General features: G+C 42.3%; 1 protein-coding gene across 7 annotated transcripts in view; it reads left to right on the top strand.

The window, feature by feature from the left end:
* The window catches only part of LOC143285550 (uncharacterized), a 126677-nt gene that overhangs the window by 8302 nt on the left and 103235 nt on the right, over positions 1-15140 (top strand). Inside the window, exon 1 of one of the 7 annotated variants that reach the window (XM_076592921.1) lies at positions 5728-5748. The exons of 5 other annotated variants lie outside the window; for them this stretch is intronic. The gene's annotated coding sequence lies outside the window, so the exon portion shown is untranslated. Of the gene's footprint in view, positions 1-5727; positions 5749-7722; positions 7833-15140 lie in introns of those variants that run through there. One more of the 7 variants, XM_076592920.1, reaches the window with a different exon arrangement.

The raw sequence follows: 15140 nt of genomic DNA, 5'->3' as shown, positions 1-15140 counted from the left end.
AAACTCCCCCCCCCCCCCTCCCTTCTTCTTCCTCTACCCACCACGTGCAGTCAGTCTGAATGTAGTGGATTTCTTCTTCCAGTCTTTTCACTCACACCATTTGGCTCCCATCTGTATGTATTTGGGAGAAGCGTGTGTGTGTGTGGGGGGGGGGGGGTGGGAGAGGAATGGGTACCTATGTGTATGCCATGTGTTGAACAGACGTCTGACAGCATGCATACCCCCTCAGTATCCCTCTTCCAACTATACCAACGTCGCGTTCCCCTCCCCCCCCCCCTCCCCGTAACCCCCTCCCTCCCTCCTCCATCCCCCTGTTTTGTTCCCATTTCGCTGTGTCGGGGTCTGGTTATTTATTCATCTCTTCTGTCTGTCTGTCAGTCTCTGTCCCTGTCTCTCTTTCTCTTCCGGCCTCCATCTATATCCTTTGTCTGGCTGGCAGGCACACGACACGTACTTTTTTTTTCTTCTTTTTTTTTCTTCTTTTTTTAATATGTGCATATACTTATATATGCAAGGAAACGCTTTTCTCACCAAGCTGAGTTCTTTCCTCTGCCTCATTCCTTTCCAGTGTGTACACATGCGTGCACATCTCACTCACACATTCGCGTGCGCGCACACGCACTCACCCACAGAGAATGCGAGAGAGAGAGAGTGTGTTTTCTTACATGAGATACGTAGGTACACGCGTGAGAAGCGTACTTGTGGTTCAGCCACCAAAGCTTGCAGTGTTGTAACTTTTAAGTTGTAGTAATAATGTCCAAATTATCTTTTTCGGGCAGGGGTAACTGCAACAAGATAGCAACATTTTCAGTGGAAAGATAAAGCAACACACTCAAGGGGACAGATTGTGAGACAGTCGTTGGGGAGGGAAGCTGGATGAACGAAGGAATGGCTGGACAGTATTACAACTTTACGTTGTCATGACAGGTTATTTTTGTTGTTGTTGTTGTTGTTTTTATATTTAAGGTGGGGGTAGAAGTGCAACAACAATAACGAAAAACATGAGATAAAGCAACACATCCAAGAAGACAGATCTGTATGATAGCAGAGGAGGTTGGTTGGATAAAGGAATGGGTGGATACAGGAGCAGGCGGGAGGGTGATAACGAGAGACTCGATGTGCACGCCAGAATAAATAGAATTGTGTGTTTTCGGCCGTGATTTTGCTTTTGCATTGCTCGGGTGTGTCATGGAAGTAGATATGTACATGTATGTATGTATATTTCTTTCTCAAGAGCAGCAGCGTATGGGGAGGGGGTGTGTGTAGGAGAGTGGGGGGGGGGAGGTAAGTAATGAATGACGCAGTTCGCACACAACGATGAATAGACACATCGTTAGATGAATACGCTGTTAAATATTCCTGTGTAACGTGGTTGCAGATAAGGAAATACATGCCACTGAAGAGCAGCGGGAAGTTGGCGAGGGGTGGTGGGAGGAGGAGGGGGGCAGAAAAGGAAATATTGGATGGGTGGGGGCGGTAGGCCAATAACGAACGACACCCATTTACCACACGCGCTGGAATTTTAAAAAAAAGGGGGGTGGGGGGGGGGGTGATCTCCATGATTATATTGGCAGCTGGCTGGGCTGGCCTGAGGTGGAAAGTGGACGAAGGAGATGTGTATAGCCACAGAGCAGCGAGAGGTACAGCAGCGGTGGGCAGCTGGCATGCCCAGCCATCTTGCTGTGTCTGTCTGTGGCGGCCAGCCAGATCGATAAAATGTCATGACTCACTCTTCCTTTTTCTTTGGCCCCACAGATTTGAAGGGGGGAAAAAGAAGAAGAAGAAAAATCAACACGAAAATGAATTCTAGCTGACACTTTCACTGACTGAGGAAATTAAAGGAGCATTCTGTCCTTGGGGGGGGGGGGGGGGGGGGGGGGCAGAAAAATTTAAAAGGAGAAAAGAGAATGAAAAAAGGCTTTCTGGCACTTTTACGTTCACATAAAGGGATTTGGGGAAGAAGAAAAGAAAAAAAGAAGAGTGCTAGTTTCGCTGCTGAACGACTTTCAGAAGTAAGCTCTTGTGTGTGTCATATACTCGTTGGAGATAAAGAAAACTGAAGATGATTTGAAAACTTGAAAACGAAGAAAAAAATATGTTGTAAATGATTGTGTAATCGCGTGCGTGTGTGTTTTCGTTTGTGACTTGAGCAATAGGAATCTTCTATGATTATTGTTTGGAGCAGTTGATGGAGAATGATCATAATTACACTCACTGTCCATCGTGTACGTCATTATGTTGATCATAATTACGCGCATCGTCCATATATGTGTGTGCCGTGGACATGTTTGAGTGTGGCGGAGGAAGCTGGTGGATTTGAATCAATACACAATGATGATTCAAACTGCGTACTATCCAATGACAAGAAAACCATTTTCGTGAGTCAGAGACAGTCTGCGCATGCTATTTCTACAGCGTTGGTGAAACGTTTTGTAAATAATATGATATGAATATGTAAAACTCCGATTATGATCAGAGTGAGTCAAGAATTATGACAGAATCGCAATGATTGGTGCGTTTTATTGGCACCAAGTTCAGAAGAAGACATATGATAATAATAATAATAATATTAAGCAGTATGCCTTTGCATTGCGTTGTTTTATTTTGACATCTCTCTCTCTCTCTCTCTCTCTCTCTCTCTCTATCTCTCTATCTATCTGTGTGTGTGTGGAAGTGTATGTGGTGACAAACCCATAATAAAATGTTCAAACCATTGGTGAAATCCAATGACCTAATAAACTGTTAGTTTTTGTCATTGGTCATTGGTCAATTTTAAGCACTGGTCCCCCCCGGCTAAAGCTCTGTGTGTGTGTGTGTGGAAGTGTATGTGGTGACAAACCCATCATAAAATATTCAAACCATTGGTGAAATTCGGTGGCTCAATAAACTGTTAGTTTTTGTCAATGGTCAATTTTAAAGTTAACATTAGTCCCCGGTTAAAGCTCGCTCGCTCGCTCTCTCTCTCAAAGCACACATAACAGACTGCGAAGTTCTGCCGCCATGCTCGTTTCCATAACAACCAGTGGTTTTGACAAGCCTGATGAAAGCTGTGGATGATGTTATGTAAGGGGGATGGGGTGGGGGTAGGGGGGAAGAGGAAGGGAGTGGGGGGTTATTTGATATTGTACAGATGGAAGGGCTCTCTCTCTCTCTCGTACGCGCGCACACACACACACACACACACACACTCTCTCTCTCTCTCTCTCTCTTACACCCCTTAACACACACACACACGTTAACACCACCCCATCCCCACCCCCATACATACAAACCGCACCTGCTGTAGTAGTTAGTAACTGGTTCAAGAAGCAAGGCCCAAACATCACTACCACCCAACCAACCAACCAACCAACCAACCCAACTCCCTACGATATCTTTCCAGTGTGTGTGTGTGTGGATCGATATAGACTGGGTCGTGATGCAGCCTCGACCAACTACAGTGAGCCCTACAGCTTCTGGCAGGAGATAGAGTGGGTTGGGAGGAGTGAACAAAGGCGATGGTAGTGGTGGTGGTGGTGGCGTGAGGTGGAGGTTGAGGATGTGGGGGGGGGGGGGTGCTGGCCGTGGCAGCTGTCGGTAGCAGGCACGCGCACGCGCGCACTTACACACACACACACACACACACATTGGTTAGACTGAGACTGCTGCGTCGTTTCTTTGTGTGTGTGTGTGTGGGGGGGGGGGGGGGGTCGTTCATGCTATCCTTTGTAAATGACCTCTGTGTGTGTGTGTGTGTGTGATCGGTTATTCTGTGTTTCTTTGTTTCATTTACATTCGAGTGAGTGTGTGTGTGTGTGTGTGAGTGCTTTACTGCTGTATCTCTGTGTGTAGTGATAAGGGGAAGGGTGGGGAATGACGTCACCAGTGCGTAAGCCCAAGGCAAGTAATCAAGTAGAAGATTGTGTGTGTGTGTGTGAGGTGGAGAGAAGGTAAGGTGAGGAAGGGAGGGGGAGAGAGAGTGCTCGTGTACCCATATGAGCCATATGAGAAGCCCCTTTTTTCACAGTCATTTATCTGTAAGTGCGTGGGTGTGTTTATCTTTTTTTCTCCCTTTTTTCCCTCATTTTTTTCGTGGTCTCCTCACTCCTTGCTGTCATATCATTGACGCACACACACTCACCATACTGAAAGTTCCCTCCACCCAACCAACCAGCCCACCAACTCGGTGTCACAGTATCAGTTTCGGACCTCTCTCAGGTAGTTCCCCCCCCCCCCCCCCCCCTTGTTCTAGTTGTGGTGTGTGTGTGTGTGTTTACTGAGCTTAAAACGTGACAATTGGTTATAATGAATGTGCAATATGTAGGAAGAATAATGTGCAATATGCAGGATGAATGTACAATGAATATGTCTAATGCTAACGTCCATATTCTAAATATATTTCTGTTTAATAATTACGATGTAATAATTAATTGCAATGTTTTTAAAAGCGAATATGTGAAATGCTTTTATTTGAGAACATATGTTTATTACTCTTGTTTAATCAAGTTATCCGCGTGTGTGGGGTGAGTGGTGGGTGGGCGGAGGGGGGTGCGGTGCGGGTGTGTGCTGATTATCTGGTTGTGGTTTTCTGCAATTCATCTTTATTCTTATCTTATCTGTCTATTATAATCAATGTGCAGTATAGTAGGCTATGTTTATAATTATATTCAAATAATGTTTCTTAATTCTTTCTGTTTTTACATTAAGAATACTAGTTATTACCTGCAGTGTGTGGATGTATGTATGAAACAATGTATGTGATTTTTTTTTTTTACATTTGTATCTTCGTAATATTTGTAGGGGCTGTTGTTGGCTTTTACAGTTATGGTCCCCATGTTGTTTACTTGCCTATGTTGTGATAATGCACCTGACCAAATTTCTCCAGTTGGAGATAATAAAGTTATTCTTATCTTATCTTATCTTATCTTATCTTATGACAAACCGTGCCGTGTCGAAATGAGCTCTCTCACTTCCCTTGCAATGCAAGTAGTGGTTGGGCCTACGCTTTATATAATATTGTGTCTTATTGCATATTATTCCCGAGATCTAAGGGGTTACAGTATGCGTTTGTTTTGATGGCAGTGTAGGTTTAACATAACAGCAGTAAAGTAACAACATTTATGACGTAGATGTAGCCAGTTAAGAAATCTCTCAAAGGGCCCTGACCAGGGCGTTGGGTTTATTATTATCCGTATGTCAGGCAAGTGTAGCGTGTACGGATAAGTCTACACGCCTTGGCGCCTACTTGAAACTGCAACTGTTGAAATCTGCGGTAGGAACAGTTGTTCTCTCTTCTGTTAAATGAACGAAACGGCCTTGCACATCCGAAATGTCCGTCCGAGGGGAAAAGAAAATCCGCCCTCAGAATAACAAAGATCTTACCCCAGATCCTTTAGCGGTTGGCATATTTTCGAGGTATGTTTTTGCAATATCGTTGTGAAAGTTATGGGAGTTTGTGGGAAAATGGACTCTTTGTTCTTTGCAGTACAATCGTACTAGTTAGATGTAATTTTCTGATGTAAATAAACAGCATTGACCTTTTTTTCCCCCCTCTCTTCCATTTCCAACTCGACTTTTTTTTTTTTTTTCTTTAAACCAAAAATGCCCTTGAGCCGTGAAACTTATGTTACATGAATGCTTGTAGCCGCACATTCATGAAGGAGCAGTGACGGACTGCCACTTTTGAGACAACCCTTACAACAGCATGCAGTGTGTCAACGTAACGGATTCTTCGTCGTCGTTCCTGGGCTGCAGCTCCCACATTCACTCGTATGTACACAAGTGGGCTTTTACGATTGTGACCGTTTTTTACCCCGCCATGTAGACAGCCATACTCGTTTTCGGGGGTGTGCATGCTGGGTATGTTCTTGGTTCCATAACCCACCGAATGCTGGGTTCAGGCACATATGTTGACCTGGGAGGTCGGAAAAATCTCCACCCTTTACTCACCAGGCTCCGTTACCGAGATTCGAACCCGGGACTCTCAGATTGAAAGTTCAACGCTTTAATCTCTCCGCTTTTGCGTCCGTCAGCGTAACGGATATCAGGTTGGACCTGCAGATACGGCTACTTTCGTTATTGGTAAACAAAAGATGCCATTGTACATTGTGATACATAAGTGTATGTAATGCACTCGTGATCTTGTGACCATGTCACCGTCTTCCTGGTCAGTCAGAGCCGACCACCAATAGGGCGTAGGTCAGTCTGTTTCCTTCCTTCCTGCTTCCTAGCAAACTGGTCGTGTGAGTTAACCCCTGGACTGCTGAACTTTGGTGAAATTAGATCAGTGTGACATGGATGCATAGTGTAATTTGTGCACTTTTTGTGTACTTTAAGCGTTCTCATTGGCTTGTGTGAACAAAAAGTATTGCAACTCCAAGAGGAAGAAGTCCAAATAAAGGACAGTGACTGAGACACTGACCTTGAAATTTAATCTTATCTCAGAGGCAAGATTGCACTGGCTCTTAGTGCTGCAGCTTTGGTGGCAAGTTGGCCTTTGAGGACTATCCCAGACACCGGCTGTCCAAATAGCCCTCTTGGTCGAGAGAGTGGGGATGTAACTTGGGCAAGACACTCTCCACCATTATCAAATTATAGCCCAGATAACCGGGACGACAGTTGCCTCTGTTGTTGTGATGGTCATTGTGTAACACGACTGCCAATCATACACCTCAAATAGTGACAGCCGTTTAATAACGAGCGGACATGTCAATAGTAATCAATGGGTTAATGGGGTCAGACCGACCTGGAACCCGATACTATCCTTGGTTATTACCTAATTTGTTTCACTTTAATTGCAGATATTATTTCGAATTTTTACATGTATATTATGAAAGAAGGAAGAGTTTGGTCGTGATGTAACGTTTACATAATTAAAACTAGTTCAGTTTCATTCAAGAAATATAATCTTGATGATGATCATTAAATGCATGCCTTTCAAAAGTGTTCCAAGTGATTAATGATGATGATGTACGTGATGATTCATGAATGAAGTTAAAGATTTTTCTGATCATGACACTTTTCAGTTAGCTTTGGAAACCGTATATATTGTGCTACTGCAGTCAAGCCATGATAATCCAATGACAAATATTTGTACGCAGCGTTAATGGACACACTCGAGGCTACAAAGTCTGTTCAAAATAACAAACAAACAAACAAAAGACAACAATCCCATCTATGGGCTACGGAGACCGTTGTAGAAACAAATAATGAAAATAGAAAGGTTCAGACTATCGCAAGTCCCACATCAAGAGCCTCTGTGTACCACGGGCGTCGGGGAAGGGTTCCACTGTGGTAGCAGTGAAGGAGCGTAGCAGTGAGTGAACTTTGCCTGTTGAAAGCGGGATTTTCTCCACAGCAGGAAATGACCTATATTGCCCACACCCCTGTTATGTCCCATCCCGGAAAGGGAAAAAAAATGATTAAAAAAAAAAAATGTTACCCGTTGTGAAAGAGGGGGGGGGGGTATCTGCGTGTTGGGTTGTAGGGAGGGGAGTAGGAAGGCTGCATTAAAATTAAGCACCACTCGGTGTAATCATTTTGAGATTTTTGTTTACGTCTTCTTTGAAGCAGCATTCTATTCTGGTTGTTTTATTAATCCGTATTCACGCGATTTATTTTCCCTGTCCCACTCCCCCACAACCCCCACCCTCTCCCCAGATCTCTCTCTCTCTCTCTCTCTCTCTCTGTTTAATGTTAAATCGATAATTCTCCATGGGCACAAAGTTGCCTACCAGACATTATTTTAGTCTTGCTGGACACACACACATTCCTGCTAAGGCAGACATACAGTGGATGTGACCCGCGTGTACTTAAAACTGCACGCACTTGTGGTCTGTGTGCCTGGGAATCAGGTAACGTATGTGTGCGTGTGTGCGCTCACGTCCCCTGGTAGCCTCTAGTGTTACTTGTGTGCGCTGTTCTTGGACATCAGAATGGTCGCTTTGTATAACGGGTTGACAGAAGTTTATGCGAAGCTACATATCTTTGAGTGATTTTAGTTTATTTAGGTTTATGACCATGCAAGGCCAGTTTATTCCATGTTGTGGAGATTTCTTCGTCGTAGAGATTTGACAAAATTAGTTTGAGAGTTTTTCAAGAACACAGTTTTGATTTAGACCAATTTTTATTCATATTTGGGCACGTTTTGCAGACATTAATTGAGAAGATAAATCTGATGTTGTGTGAAGTGTGGATTTCAAGACCTTTGTGGATATTTTAATGCATAGATATTATGTATTCTTCTTCTGCATTTGTGGGTTGCAACTTCCACATTAACTCATTTGTTGTACGAGTGGGCTTGTACATGTGTGACCATTGTTCACCTGTTATATAGGTAGTCATGCTCCGTTTTTCAGGGACATGCATGATCCATAGATGTCGGTTAAAAGAGGTGAGGGGCGTAGATGTGGGATTTTCTCAACAACCTCAACAACGCTAGGGGATGCAGACTCGGTTTGGTGCTGATACTCAGTGATTATTGTTGTCAACAGGGTCTGACTGTCGGGTTTGTGCTGTGTACATGCACCACTAAATGCTGAATACTTTGAGTAGGAACATGCATCACTGAGTACTAATTATGTTACTCTACTCTAGATAGGAGCAAGCATACTGAATTTAAGTGACTCAACTTTTAATAGGCACAAGCATCACTTGATAATAATGATAATGATTTCTTTTAAACACATTATTATTATTATTATTATTATAAAAGACTGAATAGGAACACTCATCAATGAATAATGATGTGATGGCCCAGAGGTAACGTGTCTGCCTAGGAAGCGAGAGAATCTGAGCGCACTGGTTCAAATCACGGCTCAGCCGCTGATATTTTCTCCCCTTCCACTAGACCTTGAGTAGTGGTCTGGATGCTAGTCATTCAGATGAGACGATAAACCGAGGTCCTGTGTGTAGCATACACTTAGCGCATGTAAAAGAACCCACAGCAACAAAAGCGTTGTTCCTGGCAAAATTCTGTAGAAAAATCCACTTTGATAGGAAAACAAATAAGACTGCACACAGGGGAAAAAAACAAAAAGGGTGGCGCTGTAGTGTAGCAACGCACTCTTCCTGGGGAGAGCAGCCCGAATTTCACACAGAGAAATCTGTTGTGATAAAAAGAAATACAAAAATGCAAACAAACAAAAAATAATTATGAATTGAATTCATCTTACTTTAAATGAGAACTGACATCACTGAATAATGAATGACTGAATAGGAACATGAATACTACTAAAGTAACTTAATTTGAATTAAATAGGAATATGTATCACTTAATACTGAATGACTCAACTTTTAACAGGGCATGCAACACTGAATACTAAATGACTCTACTTTTAACAGGGCATGCACACTGAATACTAAATGACTACTTTTAACAGGGCATGCAACACTGAATACTAAATGACTCTACTTTTAACAGGGGCATGCAACACTGAATGCTAAATGACTACTTTGAATGGGGGCATGCATCACTGAATACTAAATGACTCAGCATAGAATGGGAAAATGCATCACTTAATCTGAATGACTACTTTGGATAGGATTATACTAAAATGACTCAATTTTGAATAGCAGCTTCAAACATGCATTACATAAAACTAAATGACAACTTTGAATAGGAACCGGTATCACTAAATACTAAGTAATTTCTACTTTGAATTGGGACATTTATCGCCAAGTACTTATTAAGTGACTCTGCTTTGCATAGGAACATAGTCACCTTACTTTGAGTAGAAACATACATCACTGAAATACTCGGTGACTTGACAGCAGTGTAAGGTCTCCTCTGTGAGGTGGCCTGCTGGTGACCGAGCTGACATGGGTTGCTCTCTGCTGATTGCTGGGACTACTGGGTGCCTGTTTATCTGGGGTTTTGGATGAGCTGCTTGAGATTAAAGCTAGTGACATAACAACCAACCAGCAAGCCAGCCAGAGACAAGGTTGTATGTGATAGCATATTCATCCAGTTGGTGTACACATACAACTTGATACAAGCTTTCTTCTTCTTCTTCTTCTTCTTTTCAGGGTTTTTTTTTTTTTTTTTTTTTTTTTTTTTTTTTAACTGCAGCTCCAAACTTGGAGTTGATTCACATAAATGTACAATGGAGACTTTAATTGTATTACCTTTTTTTTTATACTCTGCATACTGTTAAGACAGCCAAACTCTGTCTCTGAGGGTTTGCATGTTGGGTATTTCATGTTTCACTAGCCTACCAAATGGAGGCCTGGGTTATGAGATCTTTAACATGCATATTTGACTTTCTGCACATGTATACACCTGAATGGGATTAAGATGCAAGCAGATATGCACATAATTATGTTAACTTGTGGGGTCGGAAAAGTCAGTATCCATCCGTGACCCAACAGGCACTGACAACAGGATCGAACCCAGGACCTTCAGATTGAAACTCCAACTCTCTGGACGTTCAGATATATAAATTTCATTGATTAATTATGATTATTGAAGCAAAATATGAATGTGTATACCAAGACTTACATTTATGTCTGAAAAGCTCTGTATATTTATACTTTCATTTGTATGTAAATTTTATTGAAAAATTGATAAGCTTCAAGACTAAAAACATATAGAGGCATGCAAGCAACATATTTCAGGAACAGAAAGGTAAGGATGAAATTACTTTTCAAACTGGAAGAAAGGGGGAAAAACAAAAGCGAAAAACCATAGAGCTTCTTGTACATCATCATTATATTTTCCCTTGTCAGTGTTAGTTATTATTTCAGGAGAGAAAAAGCAAAACAGTAAAATCTGATATATATTTCATTTATTAAATTTCGCTTGTCACTCTCAGTGAGTGTTTGAAACCTTTTTATTCCATTTAAAAAAAAAAAATCAAACCCAACATAATGCATTGGATAAAAGTTCTCTGAACATAGGTTGTTGTTGGTTGTTGTTTTTTTATTTGGCTTTATATGTTTCTCTGTGTGTGCGTGTGTGTGTGTGTGCTGTTGCACATATTCCATGGAGCCACTGATTTGCAGCACATAAATTTTATTAAACCACATACTTTGGCCATACCAGCCACTCCCTAGCATTCCATCTTCTTTATTCATACCTTCTATCCCTCGTAGCCACTCCAACACAGCAGAGTGGGTGGGGAGGGCAGGCAAAATGTATTTGGGGAGATGTCTGTGTGTCAGGTGAAAAGTCCAGGATTTGTGTTGCTTTAAGATACCCTTGGGAAAATGCCAGTGGATAAATGAAATTATAATTGTAGAGATATCTTCCACATTTCTTTCCCCCATGAACTGAAGTGTGTGTGTGTGTGTTTCTAATTTATTTATGTGGACATACAAATGTCTAAAAAGAAACTCCTAAAGATTTTATAACCAAGTGGCAGTTATGTGACTCATTTCAGTTTTAATCCTTGCTAATCTTATAACCTGAAACATTACCTTGAGAAACTAAAACTTATGATCGTGCATAAGCGTTTGTTCACACACATGCAGACACACATTCATATGCCCTGAAGTACAGTGTGAAGTGTGTTTGTGAGATTGTGCTCTGTGATCTCCATCAGTCTTTGGACATAGTTTCTCCTGGATGTTCTTTTAAATTGTATTGCTATATATATCACTCTTTCCATTAACATTTTTTCCACACACACATTTTTACCCTATATATATATGAACTTTTTCTCCTCCGAAATTAGATATCTGACATCCTTCCCTCTTTTTTTTTCTTTTTTTTTTAAAACACTGCATATGCAGCGAGTTCGTAGATTTATTTAGTTTGTTATAACATCGTTTACAGTTTGTTGATCTTTGTTCATGTGAAGGGCTTCAACCTGTCTCTGTCAAAGAGGGCTGAGTAAATGTTGATTACTAGTACAGTAGTAGTAGTATTGCCTGCCGTGGTAGCTGACTTGATAAAGAACATGACAGTGAGCAGAGGTAAAAAGAAAACCAGTGTGATTTAGAGCAGATTTGTTTAAGCTTACCATGGAAAGTTATTATTGTTTTTAGTTTTCATTTTGGACATGTTCATAAACAAAACTAAACCAAGACGTACAATGATACATACTGATAAAGCCATACATCATTTACACACAGCGCACGCACTTACACACACACATGCATGCACACACACACACACACACACAAAGCAAGAAAGACCAGATTTTGGGGGGAAGAAAAATGAGGCTTGAAAGACAAGATATTTGGGAACAAAAAGGAAGCAAGAAATACAAGACGTTCTGGCAATAAAAATAAAGCCAAGACGACCAGACGTTTGGGGAAGAAAAATAAAGCGATGGAAAAAACAACAACAGCAAATATTCATGGAACAAAAAGGAGAGAAAGATGACATATTTGGAGAGCAAAACCCCCAAGGTAGAAAGACCAGACAGTCTAGGTACAAATTTCCAAGCTAGAAAGAAAGAGCAGACATGTGTGGAACAAAATAAAGCCTTGAAAGATCAGACATTTGAGGGAGAAAAATAAAACTAGAAAGACTAGATTGTTGGGATCAAAAATAAGTTAACTAGGGCAGACCTTTGAGGAACATAAAAACGAAGCACACAAAGAGCTTTTTTGTGTTTAAGAAGGTAGAAAAATACAAGAAGATATCTGAAAGGGAAAGAAACGGGAGCTTTGTCCTGATAAGATTCCCAGCATCAATGTTGCCTGACATGATCATCACAACATAGGAATTAGAACATTGATTTTTAATAAAAAGTTTTTTACACAGAGTCTATGCCTCTTCTCACCTTCTCCTCCTTCCCTTCTGTCTAGATGTGTGTATTATCTATGTCTCTAAAATCACTCTACTTTTCTGTGTGAACTAGGCACACACACACACACACACACACCGCCCGCCGCCCTCCACAGTCTCCTAAGCACATCCTCCCTCCCTCTTGTCTCCTCTTATCTCCCCAACTCTCTTGTTGGAAACGATAACAATAGAGTAGCACTGCGAGTGTCAAGAGAACTGCACCGTAACGTTATGACAGAGAGGGCTCGGCAAGACAGGTAGACAGAGAGGAAAGAGCAGAAATGCATTGTTAATGCCGACATGCAAGGGAATGGAAGAAAAGAGATCACGAGGGACTACAAGAATGAACATGTTTGCACCCAGACCCATTGTCACCCGTGTGTAATGGACTGCACATCTGATGCTTTGGTATGTTGGTGGTGGTGGTAGTGGTGCTCTCGGTCACACTCTTGTGCTGTGGCGTTTGTTCACAGACACTGACGCCTGTGCGTTGAGTCTGAACGCGGATCCACTGCAACTGCTGTGCAACTTGCTTGCTATTTTTGGTCAGGCTCCACCGTTAATTGATGATGATTTCCTCATTCCCGGTTTCGAGTCCTCTTTTCCGTCCCGTTTATTTGGAAGTGTGTGCGCGCGCGTGTGTTTGTGTGTGTGTGTGTGTGTGTGTGTGCAAGACAGTTGCTGATGTACATGATGCACATGATTCTATGTCAGAAAGATTCAGAAATATTATCTACATCCCACTCTCATTCTGTCTCTGTCGCTGTCTCTCCCTCTCTCTCTCACACACACACACACACACACACACACACACTTCTTCCCCCGTCCTCTGCCCCCTTCTCTTCTCCCAACCCCTTCCCCAGTAATACGATCAATGGGAGAGTTCAGAAGTTCAGTTCCAGTGACAATAACCGTGAAGACAAACACTGCCAAGACCGCCCCTTGCCTTCCACCCTCTCCCCGCCAGGCCCCACTTCCCTCCTTCCTCCCACTGTTCTCGTCTACTGGTCCATGGCCAGAGCCAACGCCCCCAAACGACATCGCTGACCACAGCAAGAGGTGAAAGTGACCCTGAAAAACCCACAACTAATAAGTCATTAGTCTCCAGTCTTCCCTTGCCGACTCTGAGTTTCGGTATACGAGTTGTCATGAATTCCCCCATGAAATTTTCGTCGTGAAGTTGAAAGCATGCACAGTCGGAAATCGTGATTCCTGCAGTAAAAAAGATAATTAAGAAAAATGGTGATAATTTAGATTATTTTAATGGGCTGTTGAATTATGACACATTCAGCAACTGTCATCAACATTTGGCGTGTAATAAACGTTTGGCATGCTAACAACAGTTGGTCTTTGTGGCAGGTTTGTGTTTAATTGTACCATTACAGTTAAAGTGTATCCAACAGGGGCTATCTGAATCTCAAGAAATGAAGTAAGCTGTGCAGCTTTGGGTTTGCTTTTCCCTGTGAACAGAATTACTCTAGAGAGACAATGTAGAAAAAACAAAATTCTAATTATTTTATCATGTTTTCAGGCATAGAAGTAAAATACGTGTCAGGTTCAACTTACATCTGGTTCAAAGAAAATTTTATATTCAGAAAAAAGCTGCCAAACACAGGGGAAACCGCAGCTTTTCTGACACTGTTCCAGACATTCTCACCAGCTATTGTTTTCATCTTCTCAGGTATTGAGAGCTGTTCTGTTCCAGAGTGGCAAGCAGTGCTTGAAAACTGCATGTCAGCAGCAGTGCTCTATTAATCATGAAAGAAATAGAGTTAGCAAGTCGATGTGTGTGTGTGTGTTTTAATCCGATCCACAGTGAGCCGTGCAGAACAGGTTCCACTGTCGTTGCCGTGTTTTCTTGCATTGCTCTGCCTGTTTTATTGTGGGCTTCGACCTCGACCTTGCCACGCTGTTATTCCTGAGTCATGCGGAGCACAGAGAGAGAGAAAGAGAGAGGAAAGACGACTGACTGTGCTTCGTTGCCGTGTGTGTGTGTGTGTGTGTGTGCGGCTTGTGCTTCGCACATTCCTGATGGCGGCGCGTCTGGTCCGTGCCGCTTTTTCCCGTCAAGTCTCTTTCCCCCACATTCTGTGAACGTCTTCCAAAACACGTCTCCTGCCAAATGCAGTACACGGAGCCGACATGATGATACATTGTATTAATTAGAATCACGGAGAAAGAAAACCACTGGGTGTCTTGCCTCTCTCCCTGTCTTCCTTTCTCTCCCCCAACCCACCACACGTTTTCTCAGCGGGCCCTCGAAAACACGCAGGCAGCCTGACCGCCATTTTGAAAGAAACCAGGCCGCTTGACTCGGGTCGTTATGTATGTGTACATTATAATCTCTTGCATAAAATGTACAGACACCCGCTCCATTCCATTCCCTGCATCGACATATTGTACAGTAAACTGACTTAAATTCACTCTG

The sequence above is a fragment of the Babylonia areolata genome, chromosome 9 (genome assembly GCF_041734735.1).
Source record: "Babylonia areolata isolate BAREFJ2019XMU chromosome 9, ASM4173473v1, whole genome shotgun sequence".
NCBI classification, from domain to species: domain Eukaryota; kingdom Metazoa; phylum Mollusca; class Gastropoda; order Neogastropoda; family Buccinidae; genus Babylonia; species Babylonia areolata.
Note: the sequence above shows the minus strand (reverse complement) of the source record. Positions and strands in the feature narration are given on the sequence as shown.